Source organism: Crocuta crocuta, unplaced genomic scaffold (genome assembly GCF_008692635.1).
Source record: "Crocuta crocuta isolate KB4526 unplaced genomic scaffold, BGI_CrCroc_1.0 scaffold17, whole genome shotgun sequence".
NCBI lineage: Eukaryota > Metazoa > Chordata > Mammalia > Carnivora > Hyaenidae > Crocuta > Crocuta crocuta.
In genome coordinates, this window is record NW_027532041.1 from 4,400,348 (window position 1) to 4,427,008 (window position 26,661).

Consider the following 26,661-nt stretch of genomic DNA (forward strand, 5'->3'; position numbering starts at 1 on the left):
CTGCTCACGCTGTTTTTCTCTCTCTCTCTCTCCTAGAAATTAAAAAAAAAAAAAAAAAAAAAGAAGCTGATGGGCAAGCACGTTCCTTTTTTTAAAGTCTGAGAGCCAAAAGTGCATACCTCCTTCTCACATCCCTTTGAGTAGAGCTAAGAAGCCATCACCTAGCTGCAAGGGAGACTGGGAATTTATCTGGCTGACTGTGTACCAGCTAAAACTTGTGGAGGTAGTTCTCTTTCTGAAAGGAAAAGGTGGAAAATGGATCCTGAACCAATCTGCAATCTCACCACAACAGTTGAGTACAGTTTGATGTATTTTGCTACCTAGAGCTTAGCCTTGGTTTTATTATTTCACACTATCCGATCTTCATTGGTATACTGGTTTCTTGGAAAAGTCAAATAGACAAAATCTGGATACATATAATGCCTGAGGAAGTCTTAAAGGAGCTATGAAATATGCGTAAACTTGAAATGTGCCAGAGAGAATTTGAGTCAAGATCAGCCCCTGACCATCCCCTTTGAAGCAGAGGCTATGTGTGGTACATTGTGTGGACAGCAGAATTTACCCCTAGGTGAGATTATTCAAGGGCAAGTATATGATTGCTTCGACTCTACTCTACAGTGATAATAATCATTGACTAAGTTGCCTAGCTTCTTACCCTCAGGGTTTAAATAGCATGTTGCATTTTGTTCTTGTTTCTTTTGTCTTGAAATCACCTGGATGGTGCTCCTTATTCCCAGAACACTGAGTTTCTGCTCAGCCCCCTACTTTATTCTGGACTAACAGCTCCCAATCAGCCTTCCAAAAGTAGCCCCAGCAATACCCCTCCTCAGTTCCTTTCCATGCTGTATAGTAGAGGTAGGGCCCATCCTGAGCCTCAGGTACTTTTGTTTAACTGTTCTCACTAAGAAACAGTTCACAGTGACTCAGCACATGTGATTTTTAAAAACTACCAAATAATTTGTCATTGTAACCCACATCGGATAATAAATAATTATATAAGGAGATTTCCTAATGGTTTGAATAGAAACAGTCTATAATACACTGCCTAGAATGTATTCATTTTCATAATATTAGAAACTGTCAATTATTTTATACTCTTTACAGTTCTTCAAGCACTTTTAAGAAACATGTTTAATATTATGAGTGTAGAAATAGAAGTGTTGCTTCTTCAATCTTTGGATAGATTTGAAATCAGGACCTCTCCTGTTTAAAAAAAAGGGACAAGAAAATATTCACAAGGAATCCTTGAATTGCCTTTAGCAATGGAATACGTGGTAAAAGTAAAATTAGAAATTAGATAACAGCTGCTTCTGCTGATGAATTTCTAATTCCTATAAAATGGCCTTGCTCTCTTGAAACTTTGGCCATTTCCATTGGTTTTGCTTGGCCGTATTTTATCATGGCTACTTCCTCCAAACTGGCTAAGGCTTCTCAATGGGTTATGAGCAGGACTCCTTCATTTCTGGCAGATCTGTTTTCAGTGTAAATTCATCCATAAGAATTGGAATTACGGTGAATATTATTACTTACTTTAGTTGGTCGTTAAAATGTGTGGTGTCCGATTAAAAACGTCATCAAGAACCCCAGACCCTTAATTTCTCTCACATTCTCAGAGCAGTCCTGGGGGACCCCTTGGCCCCTGGGATGTAAGGTGGTGATGACATGTGGGAGCAGTGACGGGCACTGAAGGTTCACTAGTTGGCAGCAGCAGTTCTGGCTTTATAAGAGATCTGGCTGCGGACAACTGTTTCAGCTCCCTATTTTCCCATCTTTCAGATGATCCGCTTATGATAAGCTTAGCATAGTATCTAACACTTAGAAGTACAGTGCCTTATAAGTACCAGCAATTAACTAGTATTATTATTCACAGTAGGTGCCATTCTAGAGACACTGAAAATACCCTTGTTGGTACACTTTATATATTGAGACAATAATTCTCTAGGACTAGTTTTTCTCCTTTTCTCTATAACTTACTGTACTCAGCTTTCTATAGTCTTTCATTTTTAATTTTTTTAATGTTTATTTTTGAGAGAGAGAAAGAGTGTGAGTGGGGGAGGAGCACAGAGAGAGGGAGACACATAATCTGAAGCAGGCTCCAGCCTCTGAGCTGTCATCACAGTTTGACACGGGGCTTGAACTCACAGACCACGATATCATGAACTAAGCCAAAGTCAGATGCTTAACCGACTGAGCTGCCCAGGCGCCTCCCCCCCCCCCCCCCCCCCCCCCCCCCACCCCCTCCCCACCCACACCACNCCCCCCCCCCCCCCCGCTGCCCTGCCTCAGCTTTCCAAAGTGAAAAAGTAATCTTCATTCCATATTAGATTAATAGGAGAAAATGCAAATATTTTCCTAACAGTTCTTAATGTGAATTATAATATATATTTGAAGTCATATCATTTACCCAGTTTCCACGGTACATGTCGTACCACTGCTTTAGAGAGTAAAATAACAATAACGACAATAACAACAATTGCAACTTTTGCACTTACATCTAAATTCTTATGGAGAGGGAGGAGAATATCTGTCCAATGCGGGTTAACCTTGCTGAAGATTTCACAAGTTGTAAATTGTCAACTTTCCTGGACATCAGCTCCGTTAAATAAATAGTATTTCAGGATATAGTATAACCCACTGGCTTGTTACCAAAGTGCTAGATAGCTATAGATAGTTATTTACTTTTTTTTTTAACTTTTTGATTTGAGATAACTATAATTCACAGAAAGTTAACCCAAAAATGTACAGGAGGTCTCATGTACCTTTCACTCAGTTTTCCCCTGTGGTAACATCTTCCCTAACTATGGTACAGAGCAAAACCAGGAAACTGACCTTGGGACACTCCATAGAGTTTATTTAGATATGCAGGTATTTTCTTTTAGTCTGTAACTTGTCTTTTCATCCTATTTATGAGATCTTTCATGGACCAAAAGTTTTTAATTTTGATAAGGTCCCATTTATCAGGGTTTTTTTTCTTTTCATGGTCTAGGATTGTATTTCTCAAAAGCATGTCCACACAGCATCTGCTTTGACATCATCTCAAATGCTTGCTATTCAAAGCCCATTTGCTTGGGTCTTGCCCCATTCTGAATCACACTCTTAAGGATGGGGTCTGAGAGTCTGTTAATTTAAGAAACTCCATGGGGCACCTGGGTGGCTCAGTCGGTTAAGCGTCCGACTTCAGCTCAGTCATGGTCTCACAATTTGTGAGTTCGAGCCCCGCATCAGGCTCTATGCTAACAGCTCAGAGCCTGGAGCCTGCTTCAGATTCTGTGTCTCCCTCTCTCTCTGCCCCATTCCCTGCTCACACTATCTCTGTCTCTCTCAAAAATAAACAAACATTAAAAAATTTTTAAAAAAAATAAAAAAGAAACTCCCTAAGATCTGAGAACCACTGATTCAGAGAGTTTGGCCTTGAGTGTCTTTTCTTCTTTCTCTGCCTTGTCTGTGACTCACCCCATTCATTCCTACCGCTTGCATGATCAGATATGTGTGGATAACTTCCATACCAACCTTCTGATGAACTCTGGATTAGCTGCCCTACTGGATACTCTCTGCTGCTGTATAAAGAAATTCTTTAATAAATGGATTATTGGTTAGATGTTACTAACCTGTTAACAGGTTAATAGGGTGTAGTAGAATAAGAGCCATCCTAATTATTATTTATAGATTGTCAAAAAGAACAGACATTGGTCCTAATGCTTGAAATTACTTAGTTATATAATATTGGGGGTGGGGGAGGGATATAGTTACTTAAGTAATCTTGGGCTTGTTTTTTTCTTTTGCTATTTAGTCTTGTTTTTATCTCCTCTTCCCTTCATAGAACAGATAATTTGCTATAATCTCTATTTGGAGAAAAATTTGCGACACTTGATGAATACCAGGATTTCTGTGTTTTAACAGCTTTGTATTTAGATATTTGGTTGCTTCTTAAAAATTTTTTTAAGTATTTTTTATTTAGCATAAAGAACTATTTGTAGGATGTCTTTAATGGCCATCTGAAAAATGGCAGTTTCATATCTGGATACTTTATTTAATTTTGAAATGTAATTAGAACCTTATTAAAATATCAATTTTAGAATGTTTCAATTTTATATCACTTATCTGAAGTAGTTAGGCCAGTTTTATGTATTTAACTTTTTATAAATGAAGTTCTCCTTTTGTGTGTTCTTCTGAGTCATTTGCACTATTCAATCCATGTTTCTGGTTGCTACAGTCCCTTAAAAATTGAATTGTCCCGGGGCACCTGGGTGGCTCAGTTAGTTCAGCGTCCAACTCGATTTTGGCTGAGGTCATGATTTCATGGTTCACGGGACTGAGCCCCACGCTGATCTGTGCACTGACAGCACGGAGCTTGGTAGGAATTCTCTGTCTCCCTCTCTCCCTATCCCTACCCCATTGCTTGCATGCATACGTCCTCTCTCTCTCTAAAAAAAAATTAAATTGTCCCTTTAAGATTATAGAGCATGCTGTAACAGGCCTTATGCTAAAAGGTTGCAACTAAAATGATGGCAAAATAGAAATTTGTCTCTCATATCTGGATCTTAGAAGAAAATGCTAAGTTTAGGAAATAGCCCTTACCAGTGTCTGTGTCTTCAGACAGTACAATCAATTAGAGTTTAGAGGCAAGAAATGAAAGCCAGTTTCGTCTTGGTTGTAAAGTTGGATTCACTTATTACCACAGTAGAGAACAGTGATAGCTAGGCCATGATGTCCATCCTGTAACAAGGAATATTATGTGCTACTATATCATGATAGAATCTTTTTCTATGTGCAACTCTTAGAAGAGTTTGATGTCAAAGAGGTTTGATTTCCATCAGCCAGCCCTGGTGACACAGCCTCTACTAACTTCACATGGTCATGTCACCCACATGTGCTGTGGAATATACAAGGGGACCTAGTGAGAGTGTGATTGGTGTGCCTCAACAGAGACCTATTGTTAAGTTGTCACCAAAAACTGATGCTGGTAGGAATAGATTAAGGATGGTGCAATCCAGGAAGCTTGAGTCCTCCCTGCCACCCATAGAGTCAAAAATAGTCTACAGACATTTACAGGCATGCCTTTGTCTTGGACCTCATCTTAGTTTGAAACAGTTTATCATCCAAGATTTGAGACCCCAGAATTACTATCTTGATCTTGCCTTTCTATCACTCCTTTTCCACTTGGTCTTCCTCCTACCCAACCTGTGCCCAGCCTCCTTTCTGTCTTCTCAGTTCATCTGGTTTAGGCGTCATTGTCTTGGTTCGGACCTCAACTAAGCCGGGTCAGCAGGGCTGTCTCGTCTGTGTTATCTTCTGTCCTCCTCTTGAGTTATGGCCAATCCCGACCTTGAGAAAACCCTCATGTTACTCTCTCATCTTTTGCTCCAAGGATAAATGACTTTTTTTTCTGTAAATATTCAGGAAACGGAGTAGATATTTTTTTCTCTTACCAATTCCACATAGGTACTTGGTAAACCTTTGCATCCCTCTAACTGCTTCACCCACAAAGGGGATGTTCCAGGTGTTTTTTCCTCTCAAGACCCTACTTCGACCCCATTATTATACAGAGTTCTTTCTGGTTATTGCTCTAAGGAGATAGATCAAGGCCATCCAATATCAGTTCCCTCAACGTTCATCTTTTTGGTCTCTAATCCTCTGTATTTACTGTTGTCTCTGCCTCCATCCCCTGTTGCAAACAATTTTGGGAAGGTCTTCTCTTTTCCAGTTCTCATCCACCTGCTTCTGCCGTTAACCAGCTACCTTCCACTCTTTTGAGACCCTGATTTGTCATTACTTCCTTCCTTTTTTTTAAATGTTTTTTAAAAAAATGTTTTTATTTATTTCTGAGAGAGAGAGTGTGTGTGAGCAGGGGAGGGTCAGAGAGAGAGGGAGACACAGAATCTGAAACAGGCTCCAGGCTCTGAGCTGGCTGTCAGCACAGAGCCCAATGTGGGGCGCGAACTCACAAACCGTGAGATCATGACCTGAGCCGAAGTTGGACGCTTAACCGACTGACCCACCTAGGTGCCCCATCCTTCCTCTTTTTGTAACTTAAATTTGGTAGCTTCTTACCATATGAAAACACTCAGATCTTTCTCACCTTTTAGAGAAGGATTTCTCGATGATTGGCTGTTGATATTTTGGGCAACACCAACGTTTTGTGCCAGATGATTCTTTGAGGTAGAAGTCAGTCCTGTGTATTGCAAGGTGTTTAGCAGCAACTCTGGCCATTACTCACCAGAGAGCCAGGTGTGCTCTGGAGTGTTCCCGGACATTGCCAAATATCTCTCCAGGGGCAGAAGTACCCCCAGTTGAGAACCAGCACCTTAGAAATTCTTGCAACCAGGCCAATCCATCCATTGCTCTTCTGGTCTTCTTTTCATTTCCATCATCACCAAGTTTCCCTGTGGGCCACTCCTTATCTCCACTTCCTCACCACTCAGCCAGACCCGAATCAGACTTCTGACACTACCCCTTATGGACAGCCTCTCAGAGGACTGAAATGACTTCCTGGCAGCCAAATCCAGTGAGTGGCCTTTTCTCAGTTCCTCAGTTTTCTGCAACTTTTGACACTGTGGCCTCATTTTTGGTATCCATTTTATGTATTCTTTTGGCTTTCCTCCTAGCTCCCTGTCTCCTTTAGATCTCCTTTCTCCTAGACTTTCTAAATATAGGGACTACTCTCTGGGTAGGCCTCTGGTGTCTTCTTTGTCGTGGTTCTCATCCCTTCTCATGTCTCTTCTGGTCACTGCAATGCAGATGACTTCTAAATATAGATTCTGTCTCTCAGCCTCACTCTAGGCTTATATGTCCTTTTGCCTTGTGGGTATGTGCACCTGACCTTCTACTTGACACATTAACTCAGTATATTTCAACATGTTCAAAAACAAACTCCCCGCCTTCTCTCCTTTCATTGATTCCCATTAATTGGACCACAGTCCTTTGTATTAGTGGCTCCCCAAATGCTTTTGGTTGTACACCACATCACTAAAAAGTTTTTCTGCATGTCATATCCAAAGTATGATATTTATTAATAAATCTTATACACACACAATAGTATTAAGTTTTAAAACATGAAGTAGAAATTTTACAAAGGTTAGGAAAGACGAAGTTAAAACTTAAAATCTTACAGTAAACCATTTTGTTCTTTTTTTAAAACTTATTTATTTATTTTGAGACAGCAAGAAAGCACAAGTCAGGGAGGGGCAGAGAGAGGGAGGCAGGGAGGGAGGGAGGGGGAGAGAGAGAGAGAGAGAGAGAGAGAGAGAGAGAGAGAGAATCCCAAGCAGGTTCCACACTCTCAGCACAGAGTCCGACATGGGTCTCGAACCCACAGAATGCGAGATCATGACCTGAGCTGAAGTCAGATGCTTAACCAACTGAGCCACCCAGACATCCCAAAACTGTTTTGTTCTTTAAAATATTAATAACTGAATATACTTCCATTTTTAAAATCAAGATTTAATACTTTGTTATACAGAAGTCTAAGTACAGTTTATTTAGATTCTTGATTTCAATGTTTAGTTGTTAAAGATACCCCACAAACATGTGGTTCAAATAGAAGAAGTATACTATTGGCTATACTTATGAAATCATAATTCTTTTTTAAAAATTTATTTACTTTGAGAAAGAGACAGAGATAGCATGAGTTGGGGAGGGACAGAGAGAGAGAGAGAGAGAGAGAATCCCAAGTAGGCTTTGTGCTACCAGTGCAGAACCCGTTGTGGGGCTTGATCCCACAAACCACGATTTCATGACCTGAGCCAAAATCAAAAGTCAGATGCTTAACTGACTAAGCCGCCCAGGCGACCCTGAAATCATAATTCTTAAGTAGTATGGTGGTTGTTAGGGGTTCAGGAGAGAAGGGAATGGGAGAGATATCATTTAATGGGTACAGAATTTCAGTTTTTCAACATGAAAAATGGAGGTGGTAGGTAGTAATGATTACTCAAAGTGTAAATGTACTTAAGACCATTGTACCATATAATTAAGAATGATTTAGATGGCAAATTTTATGTTACGTCTTTAACCACAATTAAAACCAATAATTTAAAAAGTGTTTAGCAGAAGGAATTTACCCAAGGGACACAGGAGTGCTGATGCATAGGGGCACACGTACCCCATTGTTCATAGCTGCACTCTCAACAACAGCCAAATCATGGAAAGAGCCTAAATGTCCATCAACTGATAAATGGATCAAGAAGATGTGGTTTATCTATACAATGGAATACTACATGGCAATGAGAAAGAATGAAATCTGGCCATTTGTAGCACCGTGGATGGAACTTGAGGGTGTTATGCTGAGTGAAATAAGTCAGGCAGAGAAAGACAGATACCATATATTTTCACTTATAGGTGGATTAGGAGAAACTTAATGGAGGACCATGGGGGAGGAGAAGGGGAAAAATAGTTGAGGAGAGGGAGGGAGGCAAACCATGAGAGACTCTCAAATGCTGAGAACAAACTGAGGGCTGATGGGGGTGGGGGAGAGGGGAAGGTGGGTGATGTGCATGAAGGAGGGCACTTGTTGGGATGAGGACTGGGTGTTATATGGAAACCAACTTGACAATAAACTATGAAGGAATAAAAAAGTATTTAGCAGAGAGCCAGTCACATAATAATTACTTAAAAGTCAGTGTTGATATTGTTATTATTTTTGTTATTTTTATTTTTTAATGTTTATTCTTAAAAAAACATTTTTTTTACATTTATTTATTTTTGAGAGATAGAGCACAAGTAGGGAAGGGGCAGAGAGAGAAGGAGACACAGAATCTGAAGCAGGCTCCAGTCTCCCAGCTGTCAGCACAGAGCCCAACGCAGGGCTCGAACTCACAAAACTGTGAGATCATGACCTGAGCCGAAGTTGGATGTCCAACTGACTAAGCCACCCAGGCACCCCTTTAATGTTTAATCTTGGGAGAGAGACAGACAGACAGAGCATGAGAAGAGGAAGGGCAGAGTGAGAGAGGGACACAGAATCCGTAACAGACTCTAGGCTCTGAGCTGTCAGCACAGAGTCTGACGTGTTGCTCAAACTCATGAGCCATGACATCATGACCTGAGCCACAGTTGGAGGCTTAACTGACAACCACCCAGATACCCCAGTAATTGGTATTATTATTTCTATACCACTGTCATTCGTAATTGTCCCTATGGGCCCATTTATATTTGTCAGGCAGTGTCCTCATTTGGGTTCAGTAACTGATTACCTTACTCACTGTGTCTCACATAGTTCCTAATACAACATAGTAGGCGCTCAAAGAACACTTTTTGAATAAATGATGTGACAATGGATTACAATCACTTTTTGCTTTTCTTCATTTCAGGGATTTGGTTCTATGAAAGTGGGCATGGCCTATGAGTAACTACTTAATTTATTTTTATCTGGTGCCTTAAATGTCCTAATGGCATTCTGCATGGATGGTTATTCATGGTAGTTTATATTTAAGGCAGTTCAACACATATTGCACAGATACACTTTTTACCCTTAGACATTTTCCCTTACGCATACTATGTATTGGCCATTTAAACATTTTTATTTTGTGACTTTAAAAAGATGTCTTATAGAGTTGCACCTAGTTAGCCCAATTGCTTGGACAAAAGTGGGCTTAAGATGTTTTTAAAGTATATCTTCTGAACATGTGACTGAGGAGCTATGTTTTTAAGTGGGTTAGAGGTGGGAAATGTGCACTCAGAGAAACAGGAACGCTTGGTCTCAGTCTTTCACAGCTAAGACTGCCTTTTGCTTGCCTGCTTAACCAACACTATTTGACTCTTCTAATCTCATTTCACAAAATACCTCCCCTTTCCTTTCTTTCTTCATTGGCTACCAGTAACCTTTTTGAGCATCTGTCTAGCTCAGCAGCCTACTTTCCAGTAAAATGTAATCACAATTCCCCTATCACTTCTGGCTTCACTGTCTGCTCCTCCTAATTCCCCCCTTTCTGCGTGAATCAGCAGATGTGGATGACGTCATCTTTTTATTTGGCCGTCTCGCCGTGTTAAATGCCGCCCTGCCAGAAGTCGAGCGTGGTGAGCCTGCTTCTGCAGTTTTTGCTCTTAGGAAATTAGTGAAAATTTTGAATGAACAGAGAATTTTGAATCATAGCAATTTGGTTAAAAAACAGAAGTCAGCCCAGGGATCAGATATGGATTAGGGAGACCCTTAAACCTGAAGCCATGAATCAGTGCTTGATATAATAAGTGACTTTATACCATCTTGCAATGCTTTTCAAAATACTACAAGTTGACCAAAATGTGAGTAGGGTATTGATGCTGTAAGTTTTTATCAAAGAAATAGTAGACGAGCTCATTAAATCGAAGTCTTTTCTTAAATATTAAAAAATGATAATTTTTAGCTTTTATTATGATAGCTGTGAAACAATATGCATGATATATGAACCAAAGAAAGTCTTCAAAAATACACATGTATTTTCTTATGTGAAATTTACTTATATAAGAATATTATTGAAATTATCTTCATATGTATTTTGATGTATGTTATTAATATATTCATATAAATGTATAAGATATATGAAATTGATTACATATATAAAAGTTTATAAAACCTATAACACTCTGGGGGCACCTAGGTGGCTCAGTTGGTTGGGCATCTGACTTCGGCTCAGATCATCATCTCGCAGTCTTTTCGAGTCCCGTGTCAGGCTCTGTGCTGACAGCTCAGAGCCTGGAGCCTGCTTTATTTATTTATTTATTTTTAGGAATTAAATTTTATTTATTTATTTTATTNCTCTCTCTCCCTCTCTTGAAAATAAATAAATATTTAAAAAATTTAAAAAAAAACCTATAACTCTCTGTTCTGAGTTTGTTACAAGACTTCTCTGCTTTCTCAGAATGTAAATTGCTATAACTGAGAATGAGCACTGTTTACAGTTCTTAGGAATGATCTATTTTCCCCTATCATTGGCCTGCTCGTTGACATGGGAATGGACTGTATTCAGAGACAAATAAGGTGGGAATGACTTGTTCAAAGAAGGCTGGACAACCTTTACCCAGTTGAGCTGCTAATCTAGATTGCCAAGAGTGAAATGGCACATGCATTACATTTCTGTTTCATTTAATCCCACCACTTACTTGACTTTCCCATCTGGAGGTCTCAAAGACATCTTTAACTTGTTAACATTTTGGTCAAAACCAATCTTTTGATCCCCTACTTAGCAGCTAAGCTTCTGCCTCCCTCTGTGTTCCTGTCTTTATATGAGACCTCCATTCAGTCACTTGCTCCAGCCAGAGACAGGATTACTCTGACACCCTATCCCCTACACTCTTCCCGCACTCCCCACCTGTATTGAACAGTCCTATCCATCCATCTCCAAAGTACATCCCAAACTCACCCTCTTCATAGAAAACAAAACAAAACCCCAATCTTTCATTTGACTCCAAATTATCTGGCTCTTGTCTACAACCACCACGTCATTTCATGTCTTCCTCTCCTTCGTACACTCCACTCAAACACCACTCGTCTTTTTCAGGTCCTTAGTATATCTAACTTTCTTGCCTCAGACCCTTTGCACATGCTGTTCCCTCTGTCTGGAGGATCCTCTCCCTCTTTGGCCTTGGTGTTAGCTTAAATCCTAGTTCCTCTTAGAAGCTGTCTCCTCCTTTCAAGTTAAGTTAGGTCCCTCTCTTATTTTTTTATAGTAATATAACTTTTTTCCTTGTATCATTTAAGATTTATAATTATATGCTTACTTGTTTGTTTATTTATTTGTTCATTTATTTTGGTCTCTCTCATTAGACCGTAGGTCCGTAAGAGCAAGGATAAGTCTGTTTTAACACACATTCCCAGCTCTGAGCACTTTGATAGGGGCTCAGGGTATTGCATGAACGAACAAATGAGTGTCTTCTTATGAGAGAATAATAATAATATCACCGTCCTAACATTTTCCCCTTGTGTAAAAAGGTAGTAGATAGCTTTCTTGAATTGAAGGTGTACAAAAACGGTGCTACTACTATATGCTTTTATACTTTCACGTGATTCTTTTTTTTTTTTTTTACAAATAGTTTATTGTCAAATTAGTTTCCACGTAACACTCAGTGCTCATCCCCACAAGTGTCCTCCTCCATGCCTATCTCCCCCCTCCCCCCACACATCCATCANTACTTTCATGTGATTCTGAATATCCTGGTGTTTGCTATTCAGAGGGAGACTACTGCTTATACTTATTTCATGGTTCCTGACACTTGGTTAACAATTTAATTTTAAATCACTACTGAGACTTGCCTCAAATGGAAAAAAAGAACTTGCCCAGGTCGTTTAAAATGTATGAACCTTACTGTACTATGTAGTACAGCAAATATAATTTGCTTCTTTGGTAGTGAAAAAAACCACATTTTCTCTACGTGTATTATGCCCCCCCCCACCAGAGTGCTAAGTTACAGATACAATATTATCTCTGTAATAAAAAGATCTTGATTGAATGGTAGCTAAGGCTGTATCAGCCATATTAAAATGTACTTTTCCAGAGTATGCTCTGTTTCAGAGGTAACAGGGATGCAAATGGGAAGTGACATGATGGATCTGACTGCTGCAGTTTCTTACTTGATGATTCAACAGAACTCAAGCTTGTCTCCCGCTGCGAGCGGGTTTCTGTAGATCCACGTGAGAGCCGTGTGTGGAGTCTCTGCCTCCTCACTAGGCTAGGACGTGGTGGTTGATTTTCTCTAGATACCTTTTCTAGATGCAGTGGCTAAGTGCACTTGGAACATGATATCTTACTGTTTTCTTCTTAATTAAAAAAATCATTGACTGCAACATATGGCAACCTTTTCATAATTGCACTTCTGCTAATTTGAAAATGCGGTTACAAAGTGTATGTAGTTGAGCTCTGTTTCACAGTGTGCTAAGAGTCCTTGCTAAAGATGCAGGCTGGGAACCTTCCCCAGGTTTAGAGATGGTGGTTTCACTGTGCAGTGGTGTGGGACACAGAACAGTTCAGCCACATGCCCTTCATGAAGAGAAGGGTGGTTCTTAGTTCAAGGCAGTGTGTAATAAACACCTGTACAAAATAGTGTGTCAGACCCTGTGTGGGATGCACACAGGATAAGCAAATACTACCTTTAGCAAGAAACAAGAAGTGTATATGGAATAATTAGATCCAATAATTGATGCACAGGGCTGTTCTGTCTTCAAGGTGCATCCACACAAACAACATGTTTGGGGACCTCACACTGACACTATGAAGTAGGTTAGGGCGTGTGTGACAGGTATTGTTATACCTAATTTACTGATGGGAAAACAGGTTTGGATAAGTTAGGATGTGTTTGTTCCCGGGGGAAAAAGTGGGGAGTGTCAGAACTGGTGCACACAGCCGTGTCTTAGGCTCTAAGCCTCCAGCCTTGAATTCCATGCACACCCTAGGGGGATTCAAAGAAGGAAAAGCCATTCACGTTGCCACTGAGATGCTGGCCTACGTGGGATCTCCACACAGTGTCTGTGCTCTTCCCTGTCACCGGTTTGGAAGACACCCTGAAAGCTAACTTTGCAGCCTCCACTCAGACCGTGGCTCCTTTCTCTCTCGCTCCATCACTTGTCTTTTCTTCTTGGTGTTTCTGCAGTTTTGATGTTGCCACTGGCCCTCACCTTTCTACTTCCAGTTTTTCCCTTTATCCAGCTTCCCTTTTGTGGTGTCTTTCTTTCCTTCACCACTTCCTAATCCTCCTTTATGAATGCCATTTGCTCCTCAACCTCAAACTGTTTATCAGTAGGATCACCAGTGGTGTCTGAGGTTCCTGTTTTTCATCCCTCATTCTCTCTGGTCTCCGTACAGTCTGCATCTGGGGACCAGCTGCCATTTCTGGAACGTCTCCTCTGGTGGCTTTTGGGCACCTTCTCTTTTGGCCGCGTTCCTCCTGCTGTGATCTTGCGGTGCTCTTCCTCCACTTCCGCCCCTTAAATATTGAAGCTCCCAGAGTTGTCACATGGTCCTTGTGGACACGAGCACTCAATTACCCATGGTCCATTTCTAAATGTCCAGCAGCCACCCCACCACCATAGAGATGACCACCCCAAAGAGCTCCAGTTCCCGCCCCCTCCTAAGGTCCCACCCCGTCTCTATATCATATCTCCCATGGCCAACATGGAGCAGAAATTCTTTCCATCCGCTATAGAGTCATTTCCTAGTTTCCCAAAATAGAAGCCTTGGTGTCTTCTTCGTATGGGGTCATCAGGAAACCTTGATGCTTTTATCTCAGAATTATTTAGTATAGCCTGCTAATTAGCCTCCCTTCCAGTCTGGCCACACTCTGTAATGTCTTCCATTCTGCTTCTAGAGTTACCACCCTTACAGTTTAGTCTGATTATATCACTCTCCTTACCGAAGGTCCCTGACTCTGCATTTGTCTTCCTTACAGGGCAAGAGCCATTCCCATTGACAGCCACCAGCAACTGTGTCCCCCATGCTTAGACACTCAAAAGTGTATTGAATGAATGAATCTGGTTCCAGCCTCGCTTATCAACTTTATCTCCTCTGATGTGCCCCTGTGCTGATGTGTACACAGCTCCTCACCATTCATCATGCATGTCCAGTGTTTTACTTCTGTTGTTTTTGGATTTTTCTTCCGTGTTCCCTGTTAGATTTCAACTCACGCCTGTTTTCTCTTGGGCACCTTACAACTTTTCAGCTCTGACAAAAAAGTCCTGTCTTTTTCTTCACTTTCTTTCTTAAATTTAGTCAGCTCTCCTTATGTTTCTTCCTTTTCTGTCTTTATCCATTTCTGTTGTTATTTTTTGTATTTCTGATTCTAGGTGTGTTTCAATTCTCCAGGTGCTTGTGTGAGGATATTTAATTCAGTTTGGAGCGTTGCTAGAGTTTCCTTCTGCTTCCTGGTTTTCAGTGGGGAGAATGTTCAGCAGCTGTTTAGTTTGGTTCTGACACTGTTCTATTCCTAAGCATTTTAGCGGTGCTTTTCTTGGTTTAGGAGCTCTCATTTCTGTCAGAGGTGGTGGTGGATGGTGTGTGGCAGGATCCTTATTTGCTCTCTACTCCTTCTCTGCCATTGCACCTCTCCCTCTAGTTCCTTTTCTCCTAGAAGCAACACTTCTCTGAAGCCTGTGGTCTCTCTCACCTAGTCCTTTCCTTACAGGGAGCTGGTGCTGAGAACTCTCAGGTCTCAGGCCTGTGTGTGATATATGGACATTTGGTGCAGGACTTCCCCTTTTGGGGGAGTGGTTTTGACTGGGCTTCCTCAAAGTCCTCTCTGTGCCCCTGATCTCCTTTTCATAGTTGCCTCTCTTCACACTCACAAGTTTGCAGCAACAGAAGAAGCGCTTTAGGAAATTGCTATTTCCTTTGACACTTAGGGGTAATTTGAAGTGTGTGGTATTTGTGTCCCTAATCAGAACAACTGGCTTGGGTCTTGTGAGGAGAGTTGCCATCTTGTTGATCTTGTAGCCTTTTGGGAAGAAGGTGTAGAGAGATTGGGATCCATGTAGCCACCATGGTCCTCCAAACTGGAAAGCTCCTCAGGGAAAGTTACATTCCCCCACTTTTATTTATTTAATTTTTTAAAAATGTTTGTTTATTTTTGAGAGAAAGCAAGCAAGCCGGGGAGTTCCAGAGAGAGAGAGGGGGATGTAGGATCCGAAGTGGGCTCCATGCCGACAGTGGGGAGCCTGATGTGGGGCTTGAACTTACAAACCCAACCGAGAGATCCTGACCTGAGCCGAAGTAGAAAGTTCAACCCACTGAACCACCTTGGCGCCCTCCCTCCTACTCTTAGGGGAGAAAACTGAGACTCAGAAAATCTAAGAAACTTGGACAAGATTGCACAGATGCCAAGAACCAGGATTTAAGGGGAATTTCTTCTTTTGCTTACATCAGAGGAAGTTTAATCTGCTATTATAAAGTTTATTTATTTTTTAGCAGAGAGACGATATAAACTTTCTTGATAGATTTTTAAAATCCTGTGGGAAGTAAAGGTCCTCTGAAAATATTTAATGTTTCTTTCAAAGAAATTTCAGGTTTGGTGGTAGCTGTGATGGTATGTAAATATGTACAGACTGGAAGCCACTTGGAAGCCACAAGTTTGTGTGGGTTTATCTTCCTACAATGAAATGAAATTTTCCCCGATTGTCTCTTGATGCATAGAATGTTATCTATTTTGTAACTGTGATGTTGGTAGTTTTGGGCTTAGAAAAGCACGGCCACTGGTGGGGAACAGTTCTGTTTCATTATGGACGGATCAGTTAACACCGCTCTCCATGGGTGTAGCAGTGACAGGTGCCTTTTACTGTGAGGCGACGATGGAGACATTTGTATCAAGACTTCAGTCTTAGGGTTTGTCGTGAGCATTTCGTTTGGAGATTTGAGGACGAAAAGCGTCAGGTATTTTGGAGGGAGAAATGAGAGTTCTCTACTTTGTTTCCTTTTCTGTCTATACAATTAACATTTATGCATGCTGATATTTTGGGGAAAAAGGTACAAAGAAAGAAATCATCCAAAATGTCATTATCTAGAATCAATTGTTATTGATTTTCTGGTATTGTTTGCTCTGCTGATTTTTTTTTCTATTGTATATTGTGCATACTAGTTTGTAACCTACTTTCTTGGCATGCCAGTAAAACGTGAACATTTTTCCAGTAAATTGTCTGTGGCATGACGTTTATTGCTATAAATTTTTCTTTACAGAGATGTGCCATACTGTACCTAATCAGTCCACTATTATTGATTTAGGTTGCTTGAGGTCATTTTTGCTTTTATAGCATTACAGTGGCTGAATATTCTTACAAATATATCCTTGTACATAGATATGTAAGGAGTTACTCTCTTTTTTAAGATTGATTACCATTTTTCTGCTTGGAGAAATAGAATAAAATATACAGACTCTTTTTATGTCTATTTACTTTCCTTTAACTTTTCATCTTTGTTTTGTGGTTAAGAAACTCGCTACAGGCTCATTCCTTGACCCCTCTGTTTTCCTCCTTAAGAGTTCACTTCTGCATCACATTACTCTATTTTCTGTAACTCTGGGTGCCATGTATATGCTGATTATACCCAGATACTGACCTTTTTAGTCAACTTATAAGTAAATCTCCAGCTGCTATTATAAAGTCTGTAATGAGGTATTTGATTCATAATCTCATAGCAGCACCGAACATTTATCATCCCTCCTACTCTCCCAGCAGGAGAGAGTTGTGAGCTGCAGAGCTGAGCTATCTAACTGTCTACTGGACATCTTGCCTGAAGTCACTGGTAAGAAATTTCAAACTTCCAGTGCAAAAACAAAACAAAACAAAAAAACAAATACAAAAAACAAGCCCTAGCTGCTAAGTTTTTGTTTGTTTGTTTTTACATTACTGTGTGCCAGGAATCATGCCAAGTGTTTTAAATGCATTTGCCCTTTTTATCATCACAAGAGCCACATAGGTTTGCCCTAATTCCCATTATACAGGTGATGGAAACAGAGCATAGAAGCTTAATAGAAGCTGGTAAATCTTACTGTGCTCGTTCCTTATGGGTAAGCTGTGTGGTTTATGAAATGAAATTCTTGATGCTTTACCCTACAAGGTCTTCCCAAAGTGTTTCTTATCTTGGTAAATGGTGCACTGTCTACCCAGGAGCCCGTACCAGAAAATTGGGAGACATCCTTGGTACCTCTTCCTCCTTTATTTGTCAGTATCTCCTGTTGATCCTGTTTTCCAAATATAGCTTGAATCATGTCACTGTCCTGCACACTACTGTGCGCCCACCCCACCCCTGCCAAACCAGGCCACTGGCACCTCCTTCCTCAACCCTTTCCTAACCCTACTTCTATTCCTGCCCCTTGTACTAGTCCTCATGCACAGGCGCGTCTTTTATTATTTTATTTTATTTTTTATGTTTAGTTTTTGAGAGAGAGAGCGAGCAAGCAAGCAGGGGTAGGGAGGGGGAGAGAGAGAGAAGGAGAGAGAGAATCCCAAGTAGGCTCTGTGCTGTCAGTGCATAGCCCCACATGGGGCTCGAGCTTGTGAACTGTGGGATCATGACCTGAGCCAAAACCAAGAGTTGGATACTTAATAGACTGAGCCACCCAGGCATCCCCAGGGTGGTCTTTTAAATATACAGATCTAATCCTTCACTGCTCTGTGAATAGCCTCCCGTTATACTTAAAATGAACAAAACCCCCTGCTTTGACTTAGAAGGCCACATCTTCTCTTCCCAGCCTCACTCTCACCTCCCTTGACTAGGCCACAATTTCTCTCCCTTGGGGTGCCAGCACCTGCTCTTCCTTCTGCCTGAAATGCACCTCAGCTCCATTCTTCACCTGAAGGACTCCTACTCCTGGTTTCATTTTATTTTTACTTTTATTTTTTAAATATTTTTATTTCTGAGAGAGAGAGAGAGAGAGAGAGCATGAGCAGGGGAGGGTCAGAGAGAGAGGGAGACACAGAATCTGAAACAGGCTCCAGGCTCTGAGCTAGCTGTCAGCACAGAGCCCGACGCGGGGCTTGAACCCACGAACCGTGAGATCATGACCTGAGCCAAAGTTGGACGCTCAACCGGCTGAGCCACCCAAGCGCCCCACTCCTGGTTTCATTTTAAATGTTACTTCTGCAGAACAGCAGCTTTCTCAGATCCTGAATGAGGATTCCCTTTATATTCGCAGACTCCTGCTCTTCACCCTCATGGCGCTGAACACAATGTATAGACTCATAATCTTAGAATGACACTCATTTATAATATAAGCTGACACTCTGTGGGATTATTTATCTGATAACTGCCCCCCATTCCTCCCCATCCCCTCACCTGTCAATGCCTGTGGAACATTGCATCTGTGTCTCTTTTTTTACCCTTGAAACTCAACCCTAAGCACAATCCTTGGCACATAGTAGGCATTCATCAAATATTAGAATTTAAAAAGGCATAAACATATTGAGCTCTGGCTGCACCTGGAAGTGAAATGAGCTGGGATGTCTCTCTCCTGTCCAGAGGTGTGGGTTTCTAGTGGGGAGTAGATGATGGAAGAGTAAGATTCAAAGGATAGAAGAAAGAACCAGTGTTCTGCTTCTATACCAGTGGAGGAACCCATTGTGATTCCTAAGAGGGGTTAAAAGATTGAATTAGTCCCAGTTCTTAAAGTTTCTATTTGTGAAGCCATCTACTCTGTCAATATTGTGTAGTCAAACTTAGCAACAGTTACTATGAGTTTTTTTTTTCCTTCACACTCCTCTCAACTAGAGGAATATCTCTGTTTAATTTTCTACGGCATAAAATTTCATTAACTGTGAGTGAGCCGCTTCTGCTTACAAGGGCTTTCCATGGTGCAGAAAGGAGATTACAAGGGGCCCTTCATGCCTGATTACTGCAGAGGAGGCGATATTCAGCAAGAGCCTCTCAGAGGCCATAATATGTCATTCTGGCAATCTGTCCTCCAAGGCATCTACGTAGGGCTCTTTTCAGGCTCAAAGTAGTTGCGGTTTTGAAGGCAGTTGTCCTTTCTGATCACATACCCTTCCTGCCTTAAAGCAGTGAAGTCACAGAAGAGCTCTGTTGATTTAAATTCTAAATTCCTACAACAGTGACAGTACCTTCATAGGCGCTGGCACCAAATGGAGACAATTTCTGTGTTGCTGCCCTACTGCATTTTCCTCATCACACCACAAACAATGTTGGCAGCAGCCATGCTGTGCGCGTGCTTGTTGTCGTGTAGTTTCATGTTGTGAAATGCTGGACTCGGAGCGGAAAGTCACATGCTTTCTCATATGGCCATGCTTGTGGGTTTCTCCTTCGGATCCTCAAGAATGTGTGAGGCTGAAGAACAGAGTCCTATTGGAACTACTCTTGGCCGTATGAGCTCCTACACCAAAAGTGCTCCCTGGGTACTGTGAGAATGCAAGGGATTAGCAGAGATTGACAAACTCTGTAAAGGGCCAGATAGTAAATATTTGGGGGCTCATGAACCATATGGTCTGTCACCAACTACTCAACTCTGCTGTTGTGGTGTGAAAGCAGCCATAAACAGTACATAAATAAATGGGCAAAGCTGTAGTCCCGCAAAACTTTTCTTACAAAATAAGCAGAGAGCACGATTTGGCCCATGGGCCACAGTTTGCCAATGTAATTAGCAGAATTACCCAAACCAAAACATTTTAAAGCAGGGAAGATGATTCGGGCGAAACAAAAAATGGAAGAGTTTTGCTCTCATATGGTCAGTGGTTTTTGTTAAACACAGAGGACTAAGTTAAATGCCATCTATAATCACAGATAGGAACATGGGTTACTTGAGGCCATTTGAATGGAATCGAATTCAGGTATACAGAAGGACATAAGTCTTATCCCATTTCTTACAATAAATGTTAATACTTCTAGGTTGTCTTTGGTCAGCATGAATTAGAGGTCTGCTGTTCCCTCCTTGATAAGATCATGACACAACTCCATCTTAGAATAGTTTTGGATATTCTGCTAAAGTAATACGACCTTTTGGTAAGCAATAAATTAGGGATCACCACATGTGATAATGGGCCCTGGAGTGATCAGTATGAGGGACCACTAGTTTCTACAACCTTGAACATCTCTGAGAGAGTGGACTGTGGACAGAATCAATAGAAGGTGGCAAATATTGGTGAACATTCAGGCCACTGCACAGGAGAAATTGTCACTATTGCTGAGTTTTGAGAATATAGGTTCAGGAAATGCTTTTGTTTTTTTCTTTTTTTTTTTTAATGTTTATTTATTTTTGAGAGAGAGCAGGTAGGGAAGGGGCAGAGAGAGAGGGAGACACAGAATCCGAAGCAGCCTCCAGTCTCTGAGCTGTCTGCACAGAGCCTGACATAGGGCTCAAACTCATGAACTGCGAGATCCTGACCTGAGCTAACGTCAGAGGCTTAACTGACTGAAGCACCCAGGTGCCCTTCAGGAAATGGTTTTGAAAGACAATTACAAGTGGATGACAGGGGCGCCAGGGTGGCTTAGTCGGTTAAGCGTCCGACTTTCGCTTAGGTCATGATCTCGCGGTTCGTGGGTTCGAACCCCGCGTCGGGCTCTGTGCTGACTGCCAGCTCAGAGCCTGGAGCCTGTTTCAGTTTGTGACTCCCTCTCTCTCTGACCCTCCCCTGCTCACGCTGTCTCTCTCTCTCTCTCTCTCTCTCTCCTAGAAATAAATAAAATATTAAAAACAAAAACACAAAAACAAAAAAAAAATAAGTGGATGACATATTGTGTTGGTTGGGGTTTTTTATTTTGTTTTGTGTTTTGGTGAGGAAACTTCTTCCAGAAGACATGAGAATTTCAGATGATTAACTTTGATACAGGTGAAGGTTTGTTAATAAGTCAGTGGTTTGATGGAATTTTAGATCTAGTTCAACAACCCTTTACTCTTCACAGTTGCAGAAAGGGAGGTTATCCCAATAATGTCATCCTACTTATTCTCATAGTTTGCTGCATTAGCTACATGCTGTATGTTCTAAAGGGATAAATTCAGAGCCAGCAAATCAAAAGTGCCTATAACATTTAGTGTGTCCTTTATGCGCATGTCGATTTTACTCAGCATCTTGGTGGAGGTGGGGCTGCGAGTTGCCATATTTAGTAAATAAAAATATAGGACACCAAATTAAATTTGGATTTCAGTTAAACACAGAATGGGTTTTTTAGTATAGAAGTTTATTATAAAAATGCAGTATTTTTTGAGACGTATTTATACTAAAAGATTTCGTATTTATTCAACCTTCAGATTTAACTGGATGGTCCTGTATTTTATTTTGAACCATCTGGGGGCAATATAAACTGGGGGGAAATATAAACTCAGAGCCTAAGTTTAATGGTGAAGGTTTTACAAACAGGGTGCTAGCTGGGATGGGAGTTTTAGCTTGAAGCCTTGATTCTTCTGGAAATGACCAGTACTTTTGCTACAGTGTGTACCGTAGCAAAGCAATAAGAAATGGGCAGTTTCAATCATATTTTTGTTTAGTACTTTCATAAACAGCAGCTCAGATGGTGTTCTTGGGCCATCCTGAAACCCAGCAGTTGGCAGGGTCAGCCAGCACTTTTTAGAGAAGTCATGTGGAAAAAAACAGATGTGGCGTTTGAGCTGCCTGAGGAGGAGTGCACCAGGTCACTTCATGCAGAGTGGAAAGGCCAGGCTGGAGGATGGACATGAAAGGAGCATGTTCACCTAAACGGGGACTTGAAAGATGTTGGAACACTGAAAGTAGGCACCTGGTACGTGTATCTATCATTTGAAGATAAGATTAATGCAAAAGAATGTATCTAAGTGACTTTCTGATAAAGTGTATTTTTTTGAATTGGAATGTGCTGTTAAAACATCACTGTGGTGTGCTCATTTACTTTGAAACTTGAACCAGCAACAGCACACCAGGCCAACCCCTTAATGTTTTCAGGGTACACGCTGACTCTTGGGGACTAGACTGGGACATTAGAATAGAATTATGCCACTTCTCTCTGTCTCTGTCTCTCTGTGTCTATCTCTCTGTCTCTTTTTCTCTCTGTGTCTCCTTCCCAGTACAGGTTGTATTTTGTGATAGTTGTAACTGACTAAGGTTGGCTTAACAGACAAGTTAATAAAATAAAATAAAGGAATGGTCCATATGTCACTGGGCTTCACTGAGTTGAATAGTTACGTGCCTTAACATTGGAGAGCCATGTGTTTAGAAGTCCAGCTTTCTAATTTCTAAGTACCATTAGATTCACACTGAGAATGTATTGTTTCTTATCCCTAATGTTGTGATTTTATATGAGCTCGTGAACATTATTTTGGATGATCAGGCTTCAGTGGGGTTTATAACGGTTGAACCTCAATTGTAAACATGTGAATTATCTATATTGTTTAAGTTCCTAAACCAGCTTCCTTCTGGAATGTGCTTTTAGGCATCTTCTCTCAGCCATCATGTTGATGTTTGTACAAGACACTCAAACTTTTTCCGAAGGCATAAATTTTTGCATTACTGGGAGTTATGTTAAATAAATATTATCATAAGTATAAATAACACTTATGTTATCCATCTTTTTGATTTATCAGCTCTATTACTATTTTTTCAAGCAGGAATTATTATTTTTTTAAAGTTTGATTTATTCAAGTGACCTCTCCACCCAGCATGGGGTTTGAACTCACAACCCTGAGATCAAGAGTTGCATGCTCCACCAACTGAGCCAGCCAGGTGCCCCAAGCAAGAATTATTCAGAAATGAATAGATATATCTCATGTTTCTGTCAAAAGAAAAATATTAATGATGTCAAACATTCTAGAATGGATTGTAGTCTGTTAGTAATTACAAATCTTCATTATTATTTTGTTATATTTATGTATTACTTCACAGCTTAGGAAAGCTACTTTTATTTCCATTGACTCATGTGATACTTGGCAATAACCCAGAGTTATTTTGAGTGAGGTGTACAGGGATCATCATCGTTAGTTTATAGATAAATAAAATGAGGTTCAGAAAGGTTGAGATTTGCCAAGCACCCAATAGCTATTAAGTAGTGGAGAGGGGATTAAAGCTCTAGACTTTTTAAAAAGACCATTAGCATGGACAATTTTAAACATATACAAAGTAAACAGATTAGTATGGTGAACCCCCAACTACCCATCCTCCAATCTCAATAGTTATTAGTATTCCGCCATCTTAAGTCATCTCTACCTTCACTAGCTCTTACCCCCATATGATGATGATGATAGTTTTTATAGTTTTTTAGAGTTTACATACATTGGAAAGCACTAATCTTGGCTGTATAGTCTTTTTTTAAGAAAATTTTTTTAATGTTTTATTTATTTCTAGGAGAGAGAGAGACAACGCGAGCAGGGGAGGGTCAGAGAGAGAGGGAGACACAGAACGTGAAGCAGGCTCCAGGCTCCAAGCCGGCAGTCAGCACAGAGCCCGACGCAGGGCTCGAACCCACGAACCGCGAGATCATGACCTAAGCAAAAGTCGGACGCTTAACCGACTAAGCCACCCAGGCGCCCCTTGGCTGTATAGTTTTAACAAATGGGTTTACCTATGTTGACCTGCACCTCATAAAGACAATTCCATCTTCCCAGAAAGTTCTCTCATGCCCCTTCTTAGTCAGCTCCTCACCCTCCCTCGGTAACCACTGTTCTGTTTTTTCCCCACCAGAGATTAGTTTTGCTTGTTCTTGAGCTAGGAGTAGAATCACTCAGTATATACTCCTTTGCATCTGGCTTCTTTCCTTCAGCATCATGGCTGTGAAGCTCTAGTCTTTTGACCCAGAGTTAAGTACTTTGTTCATATTGAAGCTATATTCCTATCTCATCACTACAGAAAGATGATTCCCTGAATAATACCCTGAGAAAACCCAGGTCCTGGCCTCATTTCATCTTTGCTTAAGCTCACATAGAGAGATGAACAGTTTTTCTTTATGAATGAAGGGTCCATCATTCCCTCCAGCGAGAGCAGATTCTGTTTGGAAGGTTGGTGGTGGAGGAGGTGCTGTACAGTGAAATAATTTGCCTATAGCTAGCCAAGTCATTTGCTTATACAGAATCCTTCCCCACCTCCTAAATCCCCTCCCCACCAATTTCCCCGATGTATCTGCCTATATATTTTTGGAGGCCTCTTGATCAAATTCCATTTGTGCTTGTGCTGATTTTTTAAGGTCAGGTACTGACAGTTGTAAGATTCAGAAAGCTATTTACCTGTCTTGTCATTTTTAATGGGATTACTTAATGGTTTAGTTTTGCTAATTAAGTAGAAGAGGAATGATCAAAATAGTGGTTAAATTACTGTACCCAGAACTTGAATTTCATTTCATTTAAAAGAAGTCAGTGAGGACTCAACAGTAGAATTAGATCCAAATGTGTTTTTCTTCTGTGGGGAATTTTTTTTTTTAATTCTTTAACTCAATTATCTCTATTTTTGGTTACAGAAGAACAACATAGACCCAGAAAAATAAAAGCAGAATTACCCTTCCCTGTCACTTTTAGGCGATGTATGTGTAAGAATTTGTCAAGGAAAGGCTCATAAGTAGAGCGGTGAACCCAAGGATGAACTCATTTACAGGTGCTTCTGGCTCCTTTGGCAAACAAGCAGTTTCTTTCCCAAAGAAAGTTTATACACTGACATTGCTGAATTACTTGTAGTTTCTTTAACTAATTGGAAAGAAGACAGTCTGAAGGGTAAAATTAACTTTGACTTTATTCTATTTGCTGTTGTGTTAAGCTGTATTAAGTCAACAATGGGTGATTTATTTCCCCATGAAACCTTTGAAGGATGTGGCTGGTGACCATAGTATTGAGGACCGTTGCTGAGATCCCATTCGCTCATTAGGAGGTGCCACATGGTGATCTTCTAACTCTAACATTCTTCTTCAGTTTTTAGCTGGAATGCTTCCATAAAGAGAAACTCTTCTGTATCAAATTCTCACGTATCCTGAGGAGCAAGCATGTAATAGAAAAGCAAGAAAAATGCTGATTCTTTCCCTTTACCAGTTTCAAAATGAGTTGGTTAACTGGCTTCCTCTAAGAGTGACCAATAATTTTTTTTAATGAATTTATGAATTTAAACATATTTTATATGTTTCGGTCCATTTGCAATCATTATTCTGTTAATGATCAAGTTGCCAGTTGTTGGCTCTGGGAGCTTCTTCTAATTGGCTTCTGAGCTCTGTGTATAATATGTATGTACTTGTGTATGTATGTATGTATGTATACATGTATTAATCATCCACTTATCTATATTTCTGTTTATTTATTTAAATGTCTTTGAGGGGCTCCTGGGTGGCTCAGTCAGTTGAGTGCCTAACTCTTGATTTCGGCTCAGGTCATGATCTCACAGTTTTGGGGATCAACCTCCATGTCGGGCTCTGTGTTAACGGTGGAGCCTGCATGGGATTCTCTCTCCCCTCTCTCTCTGTCCTTCCCCACTTGTGCATGTGCTCTCTCTCAAATAAATAAATAAACATTAAAAATAAATAGAATAGAATAAAATGTCTTTGCTAGACAAGATGTTCTGGGCTCATTGTACTTTTTGTTCTCACACCTTGTTTTGTCTCTTTCTCTAAGGAGATCCAGCTCCTTTTGATGGAGTAGTATTTCAAGACACAGTATGAACTCTAGGGGTGGTGATTGCTGCTGGCTAGTCATTATTTCTAGGTCCTTTCAGAGGATAAAGTTAGGAAATTAAGCAAATAGTTTCATGAGTTCAGACTGATACTTCCAATTCAAATTGAAGATTACTAAAAAATGATGATTGTTTGGAAGAATATGGAGCAAGTAATCAAGGACTGTAGAATAATGAAGGGGCTAAGGAAATAATTATAAAATCACAGAAAGTAGAACTGCAAAGGGATCTTGAAATACATGATCTGTTTTTCTGCCTACTTCTTTGCCCTTTTCATAAAAGCTACATTTGAACGTGTCTGAGTAGAGAAAAGGTTCAAGAAGGTGAAGCTCAAATATTAGTCACTGGCTTCAGCTGTACAGGAAGTGACTGGATGCCTTGATGTGAAGTGATTTATGTGAAGTGAGGAGATCAGAAAACAGATTATGGCAGTTCAAATGGAAAACTTTCTATTGAACAAATTTCAGCTTCGGCTGACCCTCCTCAGTTGTTTTCTCACTTTGAACTTCTTGGAAAAGAACTTTTATCTTTAGAAATGAGATATTTGGTGTGTGAAAACAAGGCAAAATTCACTGCCAACCAAGCCCCCCATACCCATGGTGGTTTTGGTTTTCCTTTATAGTTAAGAGAGCCCTGTGTATCATTTTTGTCAG

The 26,661-nt window shown here is 40.5% G+C and overlaps 1 protein-coding gene across 6 annotated transcripts in view; it reads left to right on the forward strand.

The window, feature by feature from the left end:
• Window positions 1-26,661, forward strand: part of OSBPL6 (oxysterol binding protein like 6) — a 211,224-nt gene that overhangs the window by 48,736 nt on the left and 135,827 nt on the right. The window contains exon 1 of one of the 6 annotated variants that reach the window (XM_077776287.1): window positions 271-291. The exons of the other annotated variants lie outside the window; for them this stretch is intronic. The gene's annotated coding sequence lies outside the window, so the exon portion shown is untranslated. Of the gene's footprint in view, window positions 1-270; window positions 292-26,661 lie in introns of those variants that run through there. 6 annotated transcript variants of the gene reach the window in all.